This window comes from Hemitrygon akajei, chromosome 9 (genome assembly GCF_048418815.1).
Source record: "Hemitrygon akajei chromosome 9, sHemAka1.3, whole genome shotgun sequence".
NCBI lineage: Eukaryota > Metazoa > Chordata > Chondrichthyes > Myliobatiformes > Dasyatidae > Hemitrygon > Hemitrygon akajei.
The window spans coordinates 51,847,455-51,870,056 of NC_133132.1; the positions used below are offsets into that span (position 1 = coordinate 51,847,455).

Sequence of the window (22,602 nt, forward strand, 5' to 3'; positions counted from 1 at the left end):
ACTCTTGTTTCAAAATAATATAAACTAGGGTTCTTGGTAAGAATTTCTGGATATTGATGGAATATTTGCTGGAAGTGAATTATCTGGAGTTTAGCTTCTTTGCAGGTGATAGTACAGATGATTTTTTTTAAATCTCATGCAATTAGAATCAAAGCATTAGATGCCAAAGCAGGATGTTAACAGTTTCAAGTAGTTCAAAATGAATGATTCATGCAGTACGTACATAGATCTGGTCAGTTAATAAGTTAAGGGCTATAGTACATCTGATACCATAACTTTGGTTATCAAGTGATGACAGCAACTTTATGCTTCATGAGAAAATAGGATGATGATAGCTGCTCATCAGGTAAATGCTCTTAAGAATGAATTGTTATGCAGATATGCTGACTGTTAGAGAGAAGACCAGATGACTCTGCCATCTAAGGAAGCCCTTGGTGTTGGGGAAAACTATGCTCCAGTCTCAGAATTCAACCCGAGAATGCAATATTACACAGTGACCAGAGATGGATTACACTAACCTCCATTAAAAAGAGAATTACATCACAGAGATGGGCTTGATTTAATTTGGTCGTCATCCATCAAAATAATGGAGAACAAAACAACTAGGGCATCCATTTATCGAAAAGTCTTCCACACCTACCTAGGTTAAAACAAAAAAAAAGTTAGAAATGCTGGGCTTTCTTTGAGAAACAAAGAAATTTCAAATACACTAACAGTAGCTTTACAAAACCATCTGAGCCAAACCACGAAGAGCCAATTTCCAGAATCAGAATTAGTATCACGGGCATATGTTGTGAAATTTGTTGCTTTACAGCAGCAGTACATTGCAATACATATTAAAAACTACAAATTACGATATGCAGCATTGTGCAAAAGTCTTAGACATACATACATAGATAGGGTGCCTAAGACTTTTACACTGAACTGTATTAGTCAACATGGAGTGGAGAGTCAATTGTAAATCTGGCAAGAACAAAAGATGATGGAAATGGAGAGGTGGAGCACAGCAGGAGGGGTGTACAAGTGGCAGAGAGGAGTGCCAGGGTGCAGACACACCCATCCCTGAGACACCAGGCAAGGTAATTTGAATCCAAACAATTGCAATTGTCTTATTGATCATTACAGAATGTCTCTCTGGTGCCTCCCACTCCCTCCCCCTTTTCACAACCACGATTCCCCTCTCACTGTCCCTTTTTTAAATACACACACACACACAGAAATAAAAAACAATCAGGGTAACGACTCAAAGTCCTTGACATCCACAAGCCAGCAGTTCTTAAATTTGACCAACACAGAAAATCTGCACCGAGCCCAGGTCTAGGCACTTTAGCCAGGACGGAGTTCCATATGTAACTTCACCCACCGAAGCAGAGCGTCGTCACCAGTTGTGTCCCGCAAGTCTGGATCTTGCTACCGTTGCTGGCCTCCAGCAAGGTTTCATCGCTCTTTGCCATCTCATCAATAGGCAATGCTGGCAGCACACTCACTTGAGCACCCTGAAGCATCACCCTGAACAGTAAATGACCCTGGCAGCTGAAACCCAAGGTGTTCACAGACCTCTGATGTCCCAATGCACTGGCAATGTCGAAGCTGCAAAGGGGTCAGTGCTTCCTCACGTTCCTACCAAAGCGAGCATGGAAAAAGCACAGGCCCGGCATCATCTGTTTCGCAGCCAAAGGCATCCCTATGTTGGAGGCCTTGCTGATGATGCACCATCAATAACTCACGCCGAGACTTAGGAAGTGAGATATCGGCTTTTATTGACTGAAGAACACTACATCCTGGGGAAATGAGGGAGAGCAGCAGGCCACAGTCGCCTTTATACAGGGGTCTGTGGGAGGAGCCACAGGGGTAGTCAGCAGGGTCTTGGGAGGAGCCACAGGAGCAGTCAGACAGGTATATCTAGTTCACCACAGCTGACCTGGCTTATTGAGGTAGAGAAAGGAAGAGGAATGCTGCATTTCTGCCTGGAAGACCATCAGCTATCTTAGCAAGCTCCCTATAGCCCACCACTGGTGCATTAGCAAGGGATCTGTGAACTTGATCAGGCATTTGCTGCATAAATAGTTCTTTAAAAATAAAACAAGGATGGTGATATCCCTGGAGAGACAGCATGTGGTCCATTAACTCTGAAGGCCTAGCATCGCTGAGACTGGACAAGGAGAGCAACTGTTTGGTGTGCTCAGACTCTGTTAGTCCAAAAGTCTGCAACAAGTGAGTTTTCAGCAATCTGTATTCATCATATTCAGGCGGGTGCTCAAGCAGACTCATCACTCTCGCAGCTGTGGAGTTGCTGAGCAATGCTACTACATAGAAATATTTGGTGTAGTAGGCAAAAGTTTCTCAAAGTACGAACTGGGCCTCAGCTTGTCCAAACCAAGCAACTGCATTTTGCTTCCAAAGCTCCAGAAGTTTCAAAATGACTGCATTGGTCAACATATTCAATAACTCTGGAATCCTCCTAAAGCATCGAGGTCACCAATGTAGGTTTTCACAAATAAAAGAAAGTGATGTGTTTTATGTGTAACGAAACCTGTGACACATTTTATTGAACTCAAAAAACTTAACACAAAAGCATGGTAAATGGTCTTTACGTAACAACATCATCATGACAGACCAGGTTCTTAAAGCAAAACCCCAAATTAATGCCAGTGGTTGTGAATAATGTAAATTTCTCCTAACTACTTTACCCTCAAGGACCTGAATTGTAATGCTGTCTGTCCTGACAATCTCCAACATTTTCTGGGCTTTTCTTCATTTTGAATCTCCAGTATCTCCAGCTTTTATAACTTATTACTAGTGCAAAAACGGTAGGATATTCTATTTTAGTAATGTTGATTGAGAGATCTTTGTTGTCTAGGATGCTAGAACAACTCCCTCATTTTTCTCATTTTTCTTCAAAAAGTGCCAAGGATTTTTTCTTTTGTATTTCACCCAAAAGGAGAATAAGGCATCTCCTCTGACACTTCTTCTAGTTTTTTGTGTGTGTTCTTCTCCATCACATGATAATAAAATATAACATCTCAGATGCAGGGAGTCTCAACGCCACCAACCACACATTGGCAAGTCAAGAAGTTATACATGCAATATGCTGAAAATTGTGACTACAGTACACTTAAAATGCAGTGACATTTGCCAATACCTGCTCAGGAGCATAGGTTTTTGAAAGGAAACTGAAACCACTGGAGCTCAAGGCAAATGAGTACCGAAAGCATTAAAGGGTAAAATTTGTTGAAATTATTGCTGGTGCTTCAAACCTGAAAAAGATGTTATCTGAAGTTAAGATAAAGAAAGAAATGCTAACACTGGGAAATCAACTAAATAAGACAAATTTAAACTACATGGCACATCAATGATAGAATCTTTCAATTACCCAGGAACCTTAAAGTGGTTGATCAACTTAAACAGCAATTCACAACAAAAAAAAAAGCAAATAACATTTCCCACTAAGCCACATAATGGACCATTGAGCAAAAGGAGGAAAATAAGGTCGAAGGCCAGAAAGGTTTGGGCCATTTAAGAATTTCAGGACTAGAAAGCCAAAAGTACAGTCACGAAGAATTCTAGTTAGTCTTCTAAACCATGGAAGGGACTCTGAGGAAACTAATAGGCTAAAACACTATTGAGCAATGTAGCAAAGGCCAAATAGCCTAGAGATGCTATTTCTTGTTATATTCTCATTGTTCCTGTACTGAGGAGGCAATTACGAATCCATCACATATGTATGTTTGGAGTTACATATAACGCTGAGTGGGTAAACAGAACAGATTTCATGATGAATGTTAGTGAAACAGAAGGATTTTTTAAAAAGGGAAATCCAGTTGCTTCATGGTTGCAGTTATCAACTAGCTTCATTGATTTCAACATTTCAACAATTCCCAGCTCCCACTGTGGGGCTCAAATATATCTGTGTCCAGACCAAATGGTCCACAACTCCGGTTACTATTAATTTAGCTTAACCACAACACTACCTCACCCTAACAAGGAATGCCATTATAAAGACTAAGTGGCTAGTCTGTTATTGGAGATAATTATTGTCTGGTTCGCCAGTGGAACAAGTGTTACTTGCCACGAATCAGCAGATGTCTGAATGCCGTCTAGGTCTCACTTATTGCAGACAAGTTACTCATCATTTGCTGAGAAGTTATGAAAGGAGATACTAACATTTAACAGGTAACTGTGGTTATAAGATAGAGGTGTTAACTGCATTTTTAATATTTCACAGTATCACAGAATATTTCACTGTGTTCTACATGAAGGAATGATAAAGCAACTTGAATAATATTTCTCAGGCCTTTATTTTTAAATATGCTGTGATTACTTTGCTATAATAATAGTCAATGAAGAAAACCATTGGAAGTGAAGAAAATAATATAATACTTAATAGGGACGATTTTATAAACCCAGGAAGTAATCTTATTTTGATTCATTGTTCTATTTTTCTAGAGATTCTTTGAGGTGTAATATTGTAGGTTTCTGAAGTTTGTGCCATAAACTATTTGCTAATGATTACTCTTGGGAGCTTTGGCCCCATTTCAAGATTTTCGATTGTTTAATGTCATTTCCTGTACACAGGTGTCAGGAGAACAAAGTAATTGCTACCCCGGATCTAATGCAGCACAAGAACAAGCACAAAAGACAAGGAATACAATAATAAGCAGAATGATAATAAAAACACAATAAATATAAATATTTAAGATACATAGATTGATTGTTTGTCCATAAAGTGACACTAGGCTGTATATAAGGTGATTGATGGGAAATAATAAAGTACTGGAGGATTTGTCAGTCTAGATCATGAAAGCCACTGGACTAAACTTTTTCATGCAGCTTAGATTGTTCCCTTAAATTACAAAATATGAGTGATTTGTAAGTACTGCACTGAGCTGGAAGAGGGATTCTTTGCATACCAACACAGAATCCTACAAGCTAATGCTGCACCTGTTATGTTTTCATAACTTCAAAACATTAAACTAATTTAAAAGAAAGACAATGGAGTCTAAAATACCAGTCTAACTTCATTTTTACTTTACGTGAGGCTTGCACATGTCATGTGATAGTATGATGATGCATGCAATTCACATATTTATACATATAACCAATAATGAATTAGTTGAACAAACAAGAATGCTTAATCAAAAATTTTATAATATAAATAAATTTTGATTAAGCATTCTTGTTCGTTAAATTTTCACACACTCTTCCCTATGTTCCTGGACTCTTAATTTGTTGTCCTTCATTTATTCCATTCTTGTCATGTTAGTATTAATTTTTGCACTATAACCTTTGCACCATTGCACATTGCTGTATTTAGCATTGTCCTTATTACCACCATGTACATTGTTCATTCTATGAGCTTCATGCAATCAAAGATTCTCATTGCACCCTGGTGTATATAATAGTCAGAAATATAGTTGGTTTCCAATAAGTTGGGCCATCGGTTAATTGGGGCAGCCACTTATTTGGGCCAACTCTTAAAGAACAAAATTGAATCATGAAAATAGCTGGGATTTCCTTTGTTTATTTGGGACAATATGCCATTTAATTGAGAAAGGAGACTGGAAACAGTTTCTAATTCCCATCAGTCATGTAATTTTGAACAATGCTTAGAGCATTTTCTAAAAAGTGTCAGTTCCATATGTTTGTGTTCAAAAAGGAGTGTTTTTTGTCACTGATAGTTGGTGAGAAATAATGAGACAATTCAGAACAGTTTTACTCACTCTGGTTTCAAGCATTCAGGCTTGGAGATGCCAGAAATAGCCGGAAGTGAAAATGAAATAATTTCACTACTTCAATGAAGAATCTGAAGGTATGGGCAATCATCTTGAATGTTACAATGAAAAAGAAGATTTGGAGGATGTAATCATCAGAAGGACTGTTGAAGACAGTCCATTATCTGCACTGATTTTGATCATTTACAATACAAAAAAAAATCAAAGGAACACGGCAGTGTATATTGGCTTAATTCTTCCATCGATAACGTAATACAGTTTTATAATGCAGTACTAGTATTGGTAGTGTTCTAATTTGTTTTTTTAAAAATTTAGTTTGAATACATAACTTGTAACTCAGATAAAGAGTAGTGTGTCTTTTTTTCATACCCATTTAACAATTTCCATGAAACTTCAGCTAATTGGAGCAGCTGCATAATTGGGTCAAAATGTACAAGTTCCAATGTGCCCCAATTAACTGAAATTCACTGAATTTGTTCTGAGATTGTTTTCTTTCCAAAAGCAAACAACTTTCTTGCCTGCTATGCCATAAATACTGAGGAGGAAAGGCATAGACCACAAGACCTGAGAGATAAAACAGAAGGCGAGAACATGAAGCAGGTGTTGCTCTGTCCATATTTGAACTGAGGACGACCCAAAAAGAGTAGCATTACTGGGCTGGAAACGCAGGAGGATAAGGTTAACCTTGAAGTCTGCAGCCAGATCGAGCTGGTGATGGCTAATACTTAACCTGCAGCTAACACCAAATCACAAACCACAGGTCTCACCACACTGCTGCTTGTGGAACCATACTAGGCTTAAATTGGTGCCCTGTGTTCCCAACATTAGCAAAGTGGGTTTTTTTGTATTTTGGAGAATCAGCACAGTAACAGGCCCTTCCAGCCCAACGAGCCCTCACAGCCCAATTTCACCTATGTGACTAATTAATCTACTAACCCACGTCTTTGGACTGTGGGAAGAAGCTGAAGCACTTGGAAGAACCCCACATCGTCACTGAGGGAACCAGACAGCAGCAGAAATGAACCTTGATCACTGGCACTATAAAAACACGACACTAACCACTACATTACCATGATGCCCAAGTACTACTTTATTAAATAATTAGTTGGCTGCAAAGTGCTTCAGTTTATATACATGAACTGAGCTTGTACAAATACATCTTGGACTTATGATGCAGTGGCTGTTCACATCCACTTTACGCGCAGAGTTACATAGAATCAATCTTCATTCAAATATTTCTAATCCAACACATACAACTTCCTAAGGGGTACATAACTGCTTTACCTCAGCACATTGCAGCTCATTTACCAGTGACAGCATAATAAGCTGTTATTGCACTGGGTTGGGTCTTCATTCATTTGAAGACCACAAGCCTACTCAAATTCAACATCTGCAAATGATTAAAAAAGGAAGAGCGCTCAGTTGATCTAATATATCTTGCAGATTGACTAATAAATTGTAGGAGGTTTCTTTAGATTAGTGATGAAGATAGTGCTTCAGGCACAGTTTTCAGTTCTTATTTCTAAGCTTAGTCTGAATTCCTCTGAGGGTTCTGAAAGTGGGTATCAACTATGGCTCAGTTGGTAGAAGACTTATTCCTGTGTCATATACTTGAAGGTCTGGGTCTCATGGTTTGAGAAGGGTGTTGAATGTCAACCTTGCTATCTGTTGAGTCCTTCCTGCTGTTGATCTGTGCATCTTCAGGAGAGCACTAGGCTTTGCAAAACGAAAAGGCTGCTGTCGCATCAGTGACACTTGCTGAGTGATGTCATGCTCTGCCTACTCTTCATACTACTCACAGCTATAAACTGTAAATTTGTGAACTGGTTTATAATCTCACCCACCCACCCACCCACCCCTCCATAGCCCCCACCCCCACTACTTTATCATTTCCTGACAGAGTCACCCTTTTTTTTCAGATGCTTCATAAATGCACAGTCAATGTGTATAAGCCACTTTATGTATTTATATGTACTTCAAAAAAATTATGTTATCTTACTGAGCTTTTTTTTGGTCCAGCATTGGACCCAGATTATTTCATTCTCCTTTACGCCCGTGTACTGGAAATGTCATTAAACAATCTTGGATCTTGATGTACCAAGGTACTTTTCTTTTGCATGCCGACTATACAGATCATTTCATCATATCAGTACACTGAGGTAGTGTAAGGAAAAGCAATAACAGAATGAAGAATATAGCTTTACAGCAACAGAAAATTACAGTATAGACTGACAATAATATTTCTCGTAGCTCATCAAATTTATGCTGGGTCAGAGCATCCCATCAATCCACTTCCCCACTTATTTCCTGGGAAACCCACTCACTCCCTCATATCCTTTCTAACAGACCATCTATCTACTAACAGTAACTCAGTAATCTGCTTTTGCACTATTTAATTTTAACTTATGGCAATGGTTATATCTCACAACAAACAGTTGTGTCAGTTACATGTGCTTGTGTTATGTTATTCCTTTGGGCAGATGGACGCTGATTCAAAAAGCATTGGTAATTGATCATTTTTAAATTTTTTCTTAAAAATAGTTTCTGGGACCCTGCCAAGATGCCATGCCATGAGAAGATTTGACACAAGCCGAAAAAAATTATCCTACTGCACCAAATCAAAAGCTGTCTACCGAATACCACTCATCATCAGCTAGCAGAGTGCTGAAATCTACAATTGGACGCTTGACATATCAGCAACATAAACTGCGAGAAGAATGGGCATTTCGCAAGAGATAACAGGGAACATCCTAAAAAAGGGCCTCAATACCCATTTGTGCAGCCTGATCCTGAATTTCCTCACTTGTAGACCCCAGTTAGTTTGGATTGGCAAGAACATCTGCTCCACAATCTTCATCAGCACAGGTGCACCACAGGGATGCCCACCTTAGCCCACCGCTCCACTCACTTTACACCTATGACTGTGTTGTTAAGTACGGCTCCAAAACCATACACAAGTTTACTGATGACACCACTGTTGTGGTCTGTATCACAGGTGGTAACGAATCAGCATACAGGAGGGAGATCGAAAATTGGCTGAGTGAGGTAAATAACAACAACCTCTCACTCAATGTCAATAAGACCAAGGAATTGATTGTAGACTTCAAGAGAGGGAAACCAGAGAGGTCTATGAGCCAGTATTCAGAGGATCAGAGGTGGATAGGGTCAGTAACTTTAAATTCCTGGGTATTACAGCATGGCTAAAGTCTTCCCAACCATTGAGTACATCTTTATAAAATGTTGCCATAGAAAAGCAGCATTCATCAACAAAAGTTTTCACCACCAGGCCATGCACTTTTCTCACTGCTGCCATTAATAGAGGTACAAGAACCTCAGGACTCATATCACCAGGTTCAGGAACGGTTACTACCCCTCAACAATTAGTCTCTTGAACAAAAGGGGATAACTGCACTCATTCTATTTCTGATGTTCCCACCACTGATGGTATCACTTTAAAGATTCATCTTATTATTTCAGATTCTTGTTAAGATTCTTTTATCTTGTTCGTTATTGTTATTTATTGATATTTGTGCTTGCAAATATAAATACATCCTGTTTATAGTTACTGTCTGATAGATTCGCTAAGTACACCTGCAGAAAAAAAACCTCAGGGTTGTATGTGGTGACATAAATGTACTCTGATGATAAATTTTACTTTGAACTTTGAACAAAAGCGTAACGGTACGGATCCAAATGTTAAAGAAGCCCTCTATCAATGGTTTTCCATTGTGACTGGATGATGGAGACATAAGAACCATATTAAGTTCAAGAATTTGGAGAAGGAAGTCTGAGAATCAGAGCAGGAGTGCTGCGGGAGCCATTTTGATTTTTTCTCCTCATCGGGGTTAAGCAAGGCGGGACTGCGCAGGCGTGTGACGCCGGGCAGTGAAGCGCGGAGGATTTAAAAGGACAGAAATCCTGATTCAGGTTTAATTTGCAGAAGGAAGTCTGAGAATCGGAGCGGGAGTGCTGCAGGAGCCATTTTGATTTTTTTCTTCTTATTGGGATTAAGAGAGGCGGGACTGCGCAGGCGTGTGATGTCGGGCAGTGAAGCATGGAAGATTTAAAAGGAACACAGCCTTATACCTCGGGCAGCGGAGTGGGCTAGGAGCAGAGTGAAGGCTTAAGGGCTTGGGCTCAATGGGCTTAGGCGGAAACGGGCAAGGCAAGGTAGGTTTAGTTTTCAATTTTTCCTGTTATTTGAGGAAAGGGGGAATTATGAGTGTGAGGGCAACTTGTTCTCGGTGTCAGACGTGGGAGGTACTGGAGTCTCCTAGCCACCCGGATGTCCATATCTGCGCCAGGTGTGCTGAGCTGCAGCTCCTAAGGAACCATGTTAGGGAACTGGAGCTGCAGCTCGATGACCTTCGTCTGGTCAGGGAGAGTGAGGAGTTAATAGAGAGGAGTTACAGGCAAGTGGTCACACCGGGGCCACGGGAGGCAGACAAGTGGGTCACGGTTAGGAGAGGGAAGGGGAAGAGTCAGGTACTAGAGAGAACCCCACTGCCTGTACCCCCTGACAATAAGTACTCCTGTTTGAGTACTGTTGGGGGGGGACAGCCTACCTGGGGGAAGCAGCAGTGGCCGTGCCTCTGGCACAGAGTCCGGCCCTGTAGCTCAGAAGGGTAGGGAAAGGAAGAGGAAGGCAGTAGTAATAGGGGACTCGATAGTTAGGGGGTCAGATAGGCGATTCTGTGGATGCAGTCAGGAGACCCGGATGGTAGTTTGCCTCCCTGGTGCCAGGGTCCGAGATGTTTCTGATCGTGTCCAAGATATCCTGAAGTGGGAGGGTGAGGAACCACAGGTCGTGGTACATACAGGTACCAATGACATAGGTAGGAAAAAGGAAGAGGTTCTGAAAGGAGAATATAGGGAGTTAGGAAGAAGGACCGCAACGGTAGTAATCTCAGGATTATTGCCTGTGCCACACAACAGTGAGAGTAGGAATGGAATGAGGTGGAGGATAAATGCGTGGCTGAGGGATTGGAGCAGGGGGCAGTGATTCAAGTTTCTGGATCATTGGGACCTCTTTTGAGGCAGGTGTGACCTGTACAAAAACGACAGGTTGCACTTGAATCCTAGGGGGACCAATATCCTGGCGGGGAGATTTGCTAAGGCTACTGGGGAGACTTTAAGAATGGTTGGGGGGTGGGAATCAAATTGAAGAGTCTAGGAGAGAGGAGGTTAGTTCACAAATAGAGAAAGCTTGTAGACAGTGCATGAAGGAGGATAGGCAGGTGATAGAGAAGGGGAGCACTCAGACCGATGATGTAGGGGAGAATAAAGAAAAAGAAGATAATAAAGTTATTTGCACTGTTACGGATAAACAGAGAGTAAGAAGTGGAGAATTTCTTAAATGCATTTATTTTAATGCTAGAAGCATTGTAAGAAAGGTGGATGAGCTTAGAACATGGATTGATACCTGGAAATATGATGTTGTAGCTATTAATGAAACATGGTTGCAGGAGGGGTGTGATTGGCAACTAATTGCTCCTGGATTTCATTGCTTCAGGTATGATAGAATCGGAGGGGCAAGAGGGGGAGGTGTTGCATTGTTTGTCAGAGAAAATATTACAGTGGTGCTTTGGCAGGATAGATTAGAGGGCTCATCTAGGGAGCCTATTCAGATGGAATTGAGGAATGGGTAAGGTGTAGTAACACTTATAGGGGTCTACTATAGACCACCTAATGGGGAGCGAGAATTGGAGGAGCAAATTTGTAAGGAGATAGCATATACTTGTAGTAAGCACAAGGTTGTGATTGTGGGAGATTTTAATTTCCCACACATAGACTGGGAAGCCCATTCTGTAAAAGGGATGCATGGTTTGGAGTTTGTAAAATGTGTGCAGGATAGTTTTTTGCAGCAATACATAGAAGTACCAACTAGAGAAGGGGCAGTGTTGGATCTTCTGTTAGGGAATGAAATAGGTCAGGTGACGGAGGTATGTGTTGGGGAGCACTTCGGTTCCAGTGATCACAATGCCATTAGTTTCAATATAATTATGGAGAAGGATAGGTCTGGACCCAGGGTTGAGATTTTTGATTGGAGGAAGGCTAACTGAGGAGATGCGAAAGGATTTAGAAGGAATGGATTGGGACAATTTGTTTTATGGGAAGGATGTAATAGAGAAATGGAGGTCATTTAAAGGTGAAATTTTGAGGGTACAGAATCTTTATGTTCCTGTTAGGTTGAAAGGAAAGGTTAACAGTTTGAGAGAGCCATGGTTTTCAAGGGATATTGGAAACTTGGTTCGGAAAAAGAGAGAGATCTACAATAAATATAAACAGCATGGAGTAAATGAGGTGTTCAAGGAATATAAAGAACATAAAAAGAATCTTAAGAAAGAAATTAGAAAAGCTAAAAGAAGATATGAGGTTGCTTTGGCTAGTAAGGTGAAATTGTTCAAAATCTCCCCCATCTCTTTTGGCTCCACACATAGCTGTCCACTCTGATTCTCTAAGGGACCAATTTTATCCCTCACTACCCTTTTGCTATTAATATAACCGTAGAGACCCTTTGGATTTATATTCCCTAGGACCTTGAGGGAAATTAGTGTAGGAATAGCAGGGGCTCTGACAGAAATATTTCAAATGTCATTAGAAACGGGGATGGTGCCGGAGGATTGGCGTATTGCTCATGTGGTTCCATTGTTTAAAAAGGGTTCTAAGAGTAAACCTAGCAATTATTGGCCTGTAAGTTTGACATCAGTGGTGGGTAAATTAATGGAAAATATTCTTAGAGATGGTATATACAATTATCTGGATAGACAAGGTCTGATTAGGAATAGTCAACATGGATTTGTGCATGGGAGGTCATGTTTGACAAATCTTATTGAATTTTTTGAAGAGGTTACTAGGAAAGTTGACGAGGGTAAAGCAGTGGATGTTGTCTATATGGACATCAGTAAGGCCTTTGACAAGGTTCCACACAGAAGGTTAGTTAGGAAGGCTCAATCATTAGGTATTAATATTGAAGTAGTAAAATGGATTCAACAGTGGCTGGATGGGAGATGCCAGAGAGTAGTGGTGGATAACTGTTTGTCAGGTTGGAGGCCGGTGACTAGTGGTGTGCCTTAGAGATCTGTACTGGGTCCAATGTTGTTTGTCATATACATTAATGATCTGGATGATGTGGTGGTAAATTGGATTAGTAGGTATGCAGATGTTACTAAGATAGGTGGCGTTGTGGATAATGAAGTAGGTTTTCAAAGCTTGCAGAGAGATTTAGGCCAGTTAGGAGAGTGGGCTGAAAGATGGCAGATGGAGTTTAATGCTGATAAGTGTGAGGTGCTACATTTTGGTAGGAATAATCAAAATAGGACATACATGGTAAATGGTAGGGCATTGAGGAATGCAGTAGAACAGAGTGATCTAGGAATAATGGTGCATAGTTCCCTGAAAGTGGAATCTCATGTGGATAGGGTGGTGAAGAAAGCTTTTGGTATGCTGGCCTTTATAAATCAGAGCATTGAGTATAGGAGTTGGGATGTAATGTTAAAATTGTACAAGGCATTGGTGAGGCCAAATTTGGATTATTGTGTACAGTTCTGGTCACCGAATTATAGGAAAGATGTCAACAAAATAGAGAGAGTACAGAGATTTACTAGAATGTTACCTAGGTTTCAGCACCTAAGTTACAGAGAAAGGTTGAACAAGTTAGGTCTTTATTCTTTGGAGAGTAGAAGGTTGAGGGGGGACTTGATAGAGGTATTTAAAATTATGAGGAAGATGGATAGAGTTGACGTGGATAGGCTTTTTCCATTGAGAGTAGGGGAGATTCAAACAAGAGGACATGAGTTGAGAGTTAGGGGGCAAAAGCTCAGGAGTAACACGAGGGGGAACTTCTTTACTCAGAGAGTGGTAGCTGTGTGGAACGAGCTTCCAGTAGAAGTGGTAGAGGCAGGTTCGATATTGTCATTAAAAAAAAAATTTAAAAAAGGAATGGAGGGTTATGGGCTGAGTGCAGGTCGATGGGACTAGGTGAGCGTAAGCGTTCGGCATGGACTAGAAGGGCCGAGATGGCATGTTTCTGTGCTGTAATTGTTATATAGCTAAAGCACATAGCGAGAAAGGTAGTGCTGATGTTGTAAGTGCAGAAACATAGAACTCTACAAAAACTCCCTGCCTTGCTTCAAACATTTTGTACAGTTGATATCTACGTGCAGATGAAACAGACCTTTTTCTTTAAATCATGCCACACTGAATGGTTCCCTTTGCTACAAACACTCACCACCATCAGGTTCCAACAAAGCAATGGATCACATAACTGTGCTGTTCAAATATTTCAGGAACTGATAAAAAAAATAAATTGTTGGTTATCTGGAAAAGCGTTAAACCTTGATGCTTTCAGGGGCTAAGAATAGATAATCTACCAATTGAATACTATGTTAATAAGAATGTGTGGATGCATTTTGAATTTTTTAAGAAATGGCTAATGAGTTGAAGTTTGCAGCTACGGCAGAAATCAAGCAAAATTCTTCTGCATATTGACAATTGAGCAGCACACCCGGATATTAAATGTCTGAGAAACATCCAGCTGGAATTTCTGCCTGCCAATACAACATCCTTGCTGCAGCCAATGGATATGGAAATCATAAAGAAAATTAATTACATTGCATCATGGAAACTGGCAAATTACATTCTTCAAGCAATTGAAGAAAACCTGCTGACATCATCTTCAACAGCCTAGGAAATGAGTGGAACGGTTAACCTTTTACAAGCAGTATAGTTGGTCAGTGATAGCTGGTGAGAAGTAAGCAGCAAGACAATTCAGAACTGTTTACTCCTTGTGGTTTCAAACATTCAGGCTTGGAGACACCGGAAACAGCCAGGAGTGAAAATGAAACGACTTCACTACCTCATCAAGGTAGGAACTAAACAGAATTTGAAAGTATCAATATTCATCCTGAATGTTAAAATGAAAGCGAAGATTTGAGGGATGCAATCATTGAAAGCATTGTATCAAAACACCAAGGCGGGGAATATGAAAACGTGGCAAGTGATGAGGTTGACACAACCGAACCTGAGCTAGTGGGATGCTAGGAAATTTAATTGTTGGATTATGATATTACTTCATCTAGAAAGGCAGTGAAGGTAGTCCAGTATCTGCACTGGGAATCTGCATTGATGTTGTTCATTTACAGCCAGTCAGAAGAACACGCCAGCATATACTTGATGAATTTCTCCATCGGTAACCATTACGAAATAATACACAGCTTTATAGTACTATAGTGATATTGGCAGTGCTCTACGTAGTTCTGCTTTTCATTTAAATACATAATTTGTTACTCAGTTAAATGATAGTTTGTCTTTATTTTTTATATACCTTTTAAACTATTTCCATGAAATTTGGGATAATTGGGGCAGCCATTCAATTGGGCCAAAATGTAATGGTGCTCATGTGTCCCAATTAACTGGAATCTACTGCATTTCCATCCTGGTAATATGAATGTTCTCCAAAACATCTCCACTTATTTTCCTTACCCTGATTTTCTCTTCCAGAAATCAAGGACAAATAGTGTTCTTCTGGGGTTCGAGACATAGGCAACCCTGCTGATCGTAAAGGGGACCTCTCTCTTATAAATCACTAAGAAATACAGTGGTTTTTATAACAGCTTGCTGATGAGATTGCTATTCAAATGTGTATTCATTACAAACTATTCTGGCAGTAACTGGCCACTGTTCGTTCTCCAAAAATTAACATAATTAACAAAAACTAAATTGTAGACGTTGGAAATCCAAAATATAAAAAAGAAAGAACTACAAGAAAAACTCAGCAAGTCAAGCACCATTTGTGGACAAAGCAGAAACCAACTTTTAAAGTCTGGAATCCTTCATCAGAATTTTTAAAAGTGAGATTAAATTAACCTAGGTAATAGGGAAGATAGGAGAGGGTGGTGTGTGGGAACAAAAGAAATGCTTCTGATTGGGTGAAATAACATCATTTAAGGGACAGTTAAAATGAGATTAAGCTTCTTTGTCTGTACTGGCCAAAATTAAGATACAAAACATTAATTAATTAGACTACAATTAAATGATGAACTGAAACAAATTATTAGAAGATATTAGGAAAATCTAGGTGGTTCATTATTACACACCCTTCAATGATTTTACTGCTAGAAGAGGAACCTTTCTACAGTGACACAAACCATGCATTTTAAAAAATTATTTTGCGGTCCTTCTCGCTCTCTAGAGTTCAACATAAAAATGTGACATTTTCCATGCAAAAAAGTTTTTCCAAAGATAAATTTTCTGAGGTTTGCTTGTGGTCTGTTGCTTGTGTGTCATTTGCAAATGAAGGGTCTCTTGCAGCCCTTCTCTAATGTTTTGGACCAGAGTCTGAATGTTTAAATCACAATCAAGACCTGAACAGAAAATCCAGGACAGCACATGGGAGTACATTGCTGTGGGGGTGTAGCATTGGGAAAACATCAGGTCCAAAGCCCTGTATATTCTCTCAATAGGGCATGAACAATCCTACTGTTGGAGGTAAAGTAGAACATTTCTCCAATGTTTTGGCCAGTATTTATAGTCAATAGCATTAAACCAGAGTTATATGGTGACTGTCACATTGTTTACACAAATTGGTGCCAGCTTCCCCACATTAAAATGATGGCTACACTTTTTTTAAAAAAATGCACTTGGCTGCAAAGCTCTAAGGACGGGCTGTGGTTTGACAGGAGCTATAAATCTATGAGAATCAGCATGAATTCAACAACTCAATCAGCATTCAATTTCTTCCTCCTCATTCTTGTTAATTTTGTGTTTACTTCACCTTTTTCTCCAACATACCTTTTGTTACTCACTCGCCTTTAGCACCCTTTTTCAGACAGCACCACTCAAACTCTCCAGCATCCACTCTATTACAGGCATTCTTTTTCATTCTCTGCCCCCTTCTCCTCTTTATGCAGCTTATTTACTTCTAACCTGAACACAGCTTTGATAAAGGGAGATTGACCTGATATTAAACATGAGGAAATCTGCAGATGCTGGAAGTTCAAGCAACACACACACACAAAATGCTGGTGGAACACAGTAGGCCAGGCAGCATCTATAGGGAGAAGCACTGTCAATGTTTTGGGCAGAGACCCTTCGTCAGGACTAACTGAAAGGAAAGACAGTAAGAGATCTGAAAGTAGGAGGGGGAGGGGGAAAATGCGAAATGATAGAAGACAGGAGGGGGTGGGACCCGAAATTATGTCAATTGTGCTTCACTCTCTCTCCACAGATGATATCTAACCTGCTGAGTGTTTTCAGCATTTTTTTTCGTTTTTGTATAAATCCCAGACCTAGTCAATAAGACTTAGAAGCAGAATTAGGTCATTTGGCCCATCAAGTCTGCTCCACCATTCCATCATGGCTGATTTATTATTCCTCTCAATCCCATTCTTCTGCCTTCTCTCCATAACTTTTGACATCCTGATTAATCAAGAACCAGTCAACCTCTGTGTTAAATACATTCAATGACTTGGACTCCACAGGTATTCATGACAATGAACTCTACAGATTCACAAAATACTAAGTAAATATATTATCAGAGCGCATTCATGTCACCATATGTTAATTATTAATTACTCTCACCATCCAGAAAGTACCCTCTTCTAATTACTGCCAAAGAGGTGGTACAGGAGTTTTAAAGTTCAAAGTTCAAAATTTATTATCAGAGTACATATATGTCATCATATATAACCTTGAGATTTATTTTCCTGTGGGCACACTCAGTAAATCCATAATAGAATAATAACAAATAGAATCAATATAAGACTGCGCCAACTTAGGTGTTCAACCAGTGTGGAAAAGACAACAAATTGTGCAAATACAAAAAGAAATGATAATAATAAATAAATAAGCAACTAAGCAATAAATATCGAGAGCATGACATCAAGAGTCCTTGAAAGTCAGTACATAGGCTGTGAGAATAGTTCAGAGGTGGGGCAAGTGAAGTTACCATCTTTGGTTCAAGAGCCTGATGGATGAGGGGTAATAGCTGTTTATGAACCTGGTGGTGCAAGTCCTGAGGCTCCTGTACCTTCCTCCTGATGGGAGCAACAAAAAGAGAGATTGGTCTGGGTGGTGGGGGTCCTTGATGATGGATGCTGCTTTCCTGCAATGGTACTCTATTTAGATATGCTCAATGGTGGGGGAAGGCTTTACCTGTGATGGACTGGGCCACATCCACTACTTTTTGTAAGATTTTCCATTCAAGGGCATTGGTATTTCCATACCAGACCTTGATGCAATCAGTTAATATACTCTTCGGCAACACACATCTATAGTAGTTTGTCGAAGTTCCTGATGTCATGCTGAATCTTTGCAAACTCCTAAGCAGGAGAGGTGCTACCATGCTTTCTTCATAATGGCACTTACATGCTGGACCCAGGACAGATCTTCTGAAATGATAACACTGAGAAATTTAAAGTCGCTGATCCTTTCCACCTCTGATTCTCCATTGACGACTGGTTCCTTATCTCCGGTTTCCTCCTCCTGAAGTCGATGGTCATCTCCTTGCTCTTGCTGACATTGAGTGAGGTTGCTTATTGTGCTACCATTCAGCCACGTTTTCAGTCTCCCTCCTACATGCAGATTCATCACCACCTTTGATTCAGCTAACGGCAGTGGTATCATCAGCAAACTTAAATATGGCATTGGAGCTGTGTTTACCAACAGTATAAACTAAAAAGCAAGTCGAGCGGGGGGGCAAAGCACACAGCCTATTGGTTCACCTGTGCTGATGAAGATTGTGGAGGAGATGTTTTTGTCAGTCTACCAACTAGAAGCAATCTCGTTGGCATTCCTCTGCCTTCCACGATTACCTCTTTGGTGTCCTTTATCTCTGGAGTCTATCTCTTTAACCTCTGCTTGTATTCAGGTAGGAAAAGGACAGCCACGTGATCAGATTTCCTGAAATGTGGTCCAGACATGAAATGGTAGGCATTCCTAATCGTAGCATTGCAGTGGTTGAGTGTGGTGAGGCTCCTGGTTCTACAAGTTATATGTTGATGATAGCTGAGAAGAGATTTCTTCAAACAACCTGACTGAAGTCCCGATTAATATTTGAAAGGTGTCAGGGTAGGCTGTTACTTGCTTGGCGATGGCAGCATTCAATATCTTGAGTATCTGATTAACATCAGGTAAAATATGGTCAGGATCACAGAGGAGAGCTCTCCTGACAAGTAGAGTGGTTGGCGCTTTATCGTTAGATGTTCCAGATCGGGTGAACAAGACCACTACACTCAAACACCACAAAGAGTTTATCATGAAACACAGACCCACTCCTCCCATTAACTTCACCTTCTTACAATCCTCTGGCTAAAGATCTACCACTCATCTCTGTTCTAAATAGATATCCCTCTGGGCCTAGATTCCTCCACTATAGGGAACATCCTCTCTGTGCCCACTTTATCTAGACCTTTCAATATTTGACAGGTTTCACTGAGATCCCCTTCATTTTTCTAAACTCCAGTGAGTACAAGCCCAGAGCCATCAAATGTTTCTCATATGTTATCCCTTTCATTCCCAGGATCCCACTTTTTAACTTCCTCCAGACCCTCTGCAATGCTAACACGTCTGTTCTTAGATAACTGGCCTAAAACTGCTCACAATACTCCAAGTGTGGTCTGACCAATGCCGTATCAAGCCTCAGCATTATACCCTTGCTCCTATAGTCTCAGCCTCTCAAAATGAATGCCAATATTGCCTTTGCTTTCCTTGTCACTGACTAAGCTTGCAAGTTAACCTTTAGGAAATTCTTTGCACCTCCGATTTTTGAATTCTTTTCACCCTATTTAGAAAATAGTCTATGCCTTTACTCCATCTACAAAAATGCATGACCATATATTTCCTTACATTATATTCCATCTGTCAATTCTTTGTCTATTCTCCCCATCTATCTAAATCCTTCTGCGGACTCCCTGCTTCCTCAACACTACCTGTCCCCAAACCCGTTCTTTGATCATCTGCAAACTTGGCCACAAACCCATAAATTTTGTCATCCAAATCATACATCACAGACATTTATCACAAACATAAAACTTGAAAAGAAATGGTCCCCACACTGACCACTGCGGAACACCACCTATCACCAGCAGCCAACCAGAAAATACCCCCCTTATTCCAAATCTTCGCCTCCTGCCAATTTTCTATCCATGCTAGTATCTTTCCTGTAATACCATGAGCTCTCATCTTGTTAAGAAGCCACATGTGGGTGTCTTGTCAAAGACATTCTGAAAATCCAAGTAAACAACATTCACTGACTGTCCTTTGTCTATCCTGCCTATTATTTCCTCAAAGAATTCAAAAGATTAGCACAGGAATGTGGAGCTCAGTGAAAAGATCAGCTATGATTCCACCGAATGGCAGAGTAAAGAGCTGGTCCAAAGAGACAAATAGTTAACTCCTTCTTTTGCATCTCAAGGTTAACAAGCATGACTAACCTCCCAAAGTGATTTGTTGCTGCATAGGTCTAGTCTATAATGCCATTCAAATAAAATAAATACACTCCTTCCTGGTCTCAGCATTGAAGTTGGAACATGACAGCTTAACTTGACGTAAGCCTTTGTTCATCTACTTAAAAACATCAACACCATCATACATCTTGACACAGCTATTTTTGAATGGCAGCAATGCTTCGGTTAACAATTAAAAGCCTCTCTCATGAATACTTTTTAGCCTTGGCTTAGAACACCTTGATCAGTATGCCAATTATTTGGCAGCCACTTTTTCCAGATCAAGTTATAAATTAGAATCAGAATCAAGTTTATTGTCACTGACGTATGTCGTGAACTTTGTTGCTTTGTGGCAGCGGAACAGTGCAAGACAGGCAAAGTTACCATAAGTTGAAATAAATAAATGAATGGTCAAAAGAAGAATAGTGAGGTAGTGTGAATGGACAATTTAAAGTCAGGTGACAGAGGGGAAGAAGCTGTTCCTAAAATGTTGAGTATGCATCTTCAAGCACCTACAGAAAAATAGCAAAATAAAGAAAATCTACAAAAAGTAGTGCATGTGGCCCAGTCCATCATGGGTAAAGCCCCCCCCCCCCCACTATTGCGCACATCTACATGAAGTGATGTCAAAGGAAAGCATCATCCATCATCAAGGATCCTCACCATACAGGACATGCATTCTTCTCACTCTTGACATCAGGGAGGTGGTACAGGAGCCTCAGGAATCACACCACCAGGATCAGGAACAGTTATTACCACTCAACCATCAGGATCCTGAACCAAAGGGAATAACTTCAATTGCCCCATTACTGAAATGTTCCCACTACCTATGGACTCATTTTCAAGGACTCTATCTCATTTTCTTGATTTATTATTTACTTATTATTAATTTATGTTTGTATTTGCAGTTTGTTGTCTTTCGCACACTGGTTGAAAGCCCAAATTGGTGCCGTCTTTCATTGATTCTGTTAATTATTATTCTATTATGGACTTATTGAGTATGCTGGCAGGAAATTGAATCACAAGGTTGTATATGGTGGCATACACTGTATGTACTCTGAAAGTTCAAAGTTCAATTTTTTTAAAAATCAAGCTCCTGTACCTTCTTTTTGGTGGCAGTATTTGGAAGAGACTACATTCTGGGTGTTGAGAGTCATTAATGATAGATACCACTTCTTGAGGAACCACTTTTGGAAGATGCCCTCAATGGTGGGAGGATTGTGCCTGTTCATGACGTTGGCTAAGTTTACAACCCTCTGAAGCATCTTTCAATCCTGTGCATTGAAGCCCCCATAGCAGGCAGCAATGCAACCAGACAGCATGCTCTCCACTGTATATCTGTAGAAATTTGCTAGTGTCTTTGGTGACGTACCAGATCTCCTCTAACTCCTAACGAAGTATAGTCAAATTCTTCGTGATTACATCAGTGCATGCATGATAGGATTTTACACCAAAGGTGAGCACTTTTGGAAGCCTTTTGTTAGTAATTGAAGATAGCAAACTACATTCGTTTGTTGATCTACAGCACAGTTAAAATGAAACTGTCAAGAGGGGGATAAAAGCACTATTGCATGCAAATCAGAAGAACCATAAAGAGGGGTAGAGTATGATGTGGAATATAACCGGGGGTGTCAAAGCAAATTAACTGAGTCTGGGAGATTTGCAAGAGGAATGGAGACCAAGTCATTTGGCTTAAGCTTGATACAAGTTGAGCAAAAGTAGGAGCAGTACTCAAAACCACACCTGTGCTGATGTGATAGCAACATTATAAATGTTTCTTAAAAACACAAATACATTTGCAAAAGGCATTAAGTTCGATTTAATGCTGGCAGAGTTTATTGAATCAAGTCAGTTTGCAAAATTAAAGGTGAAGTTTAGCTCAAAGGCTGGGAGCTTGCAAGCCTCTGACCATTATATGTTACTTGGTAAAAGTGGACTCATTATCCAGTCCTTCTCTGCAATAGCTTGGGCCGCATTTTGAGATTTGGTTTTAAATTGTTGAGAAAATAATTCTTACCTCTGAGGTTCTGGGAAATTATTTGGTCACACCCTTGGACTGTACCAAGGGATGGCAGCACCGTCAGAGATGCTGCCTTACGTTGAGTCATATGGCATGGAAATGGACCCATCTGGTTTAGGGCATTGAGGGTTAAGGATTCCCATCAAAGTTAGTCCTATTTGGCCCATATCCTTCTGAACCTTTCCTATCCATGTACCTGTCCAAGAAACTTATAGATATTGTTAATGTACAGTACCTGGCACTTCGTCAGGCAGCTCATTCCACATATCAACCACTCTGTGAAAAATTGTTCCTCAGGTTCCTACTGTCTTCCCTCTTGCCTTTCTACACCTCTAGTTCCTGATTTACCAACCTTGAGAGGAGAAAAGACAGTGTGCAGTGAACCTATCTTTGCCCCTTATAAGAT

General features: G+C 40.2%; 1 long non-coding RNA gene across 3 annotated transcripts in view; it reads right to left on the reverse strand.

The window, feature by feature from the left end:
• The window catches only part of LOC140733106 (uncharacterized), a 539,087-nt gene that overhangs the window by 398,866 nt on the left and 117,619 nt on the right, over window positions 1–22,602 (reverse strand). The window contains exon 2 of one of the 3 annotated variants that reach the window (XR_012100226.1): window positions 519–640. The exons of the other annotated variants lie outside the window; for them this stretch is intronic. This is a non-coding gene — a long non-coding RNA (uncharacterized lncRNA). The remainder of the gene's footprint in view (window positions 1–518; window positions 641–22,602) is intronic. 3 annotated transcript variants of the gene reach the window in all.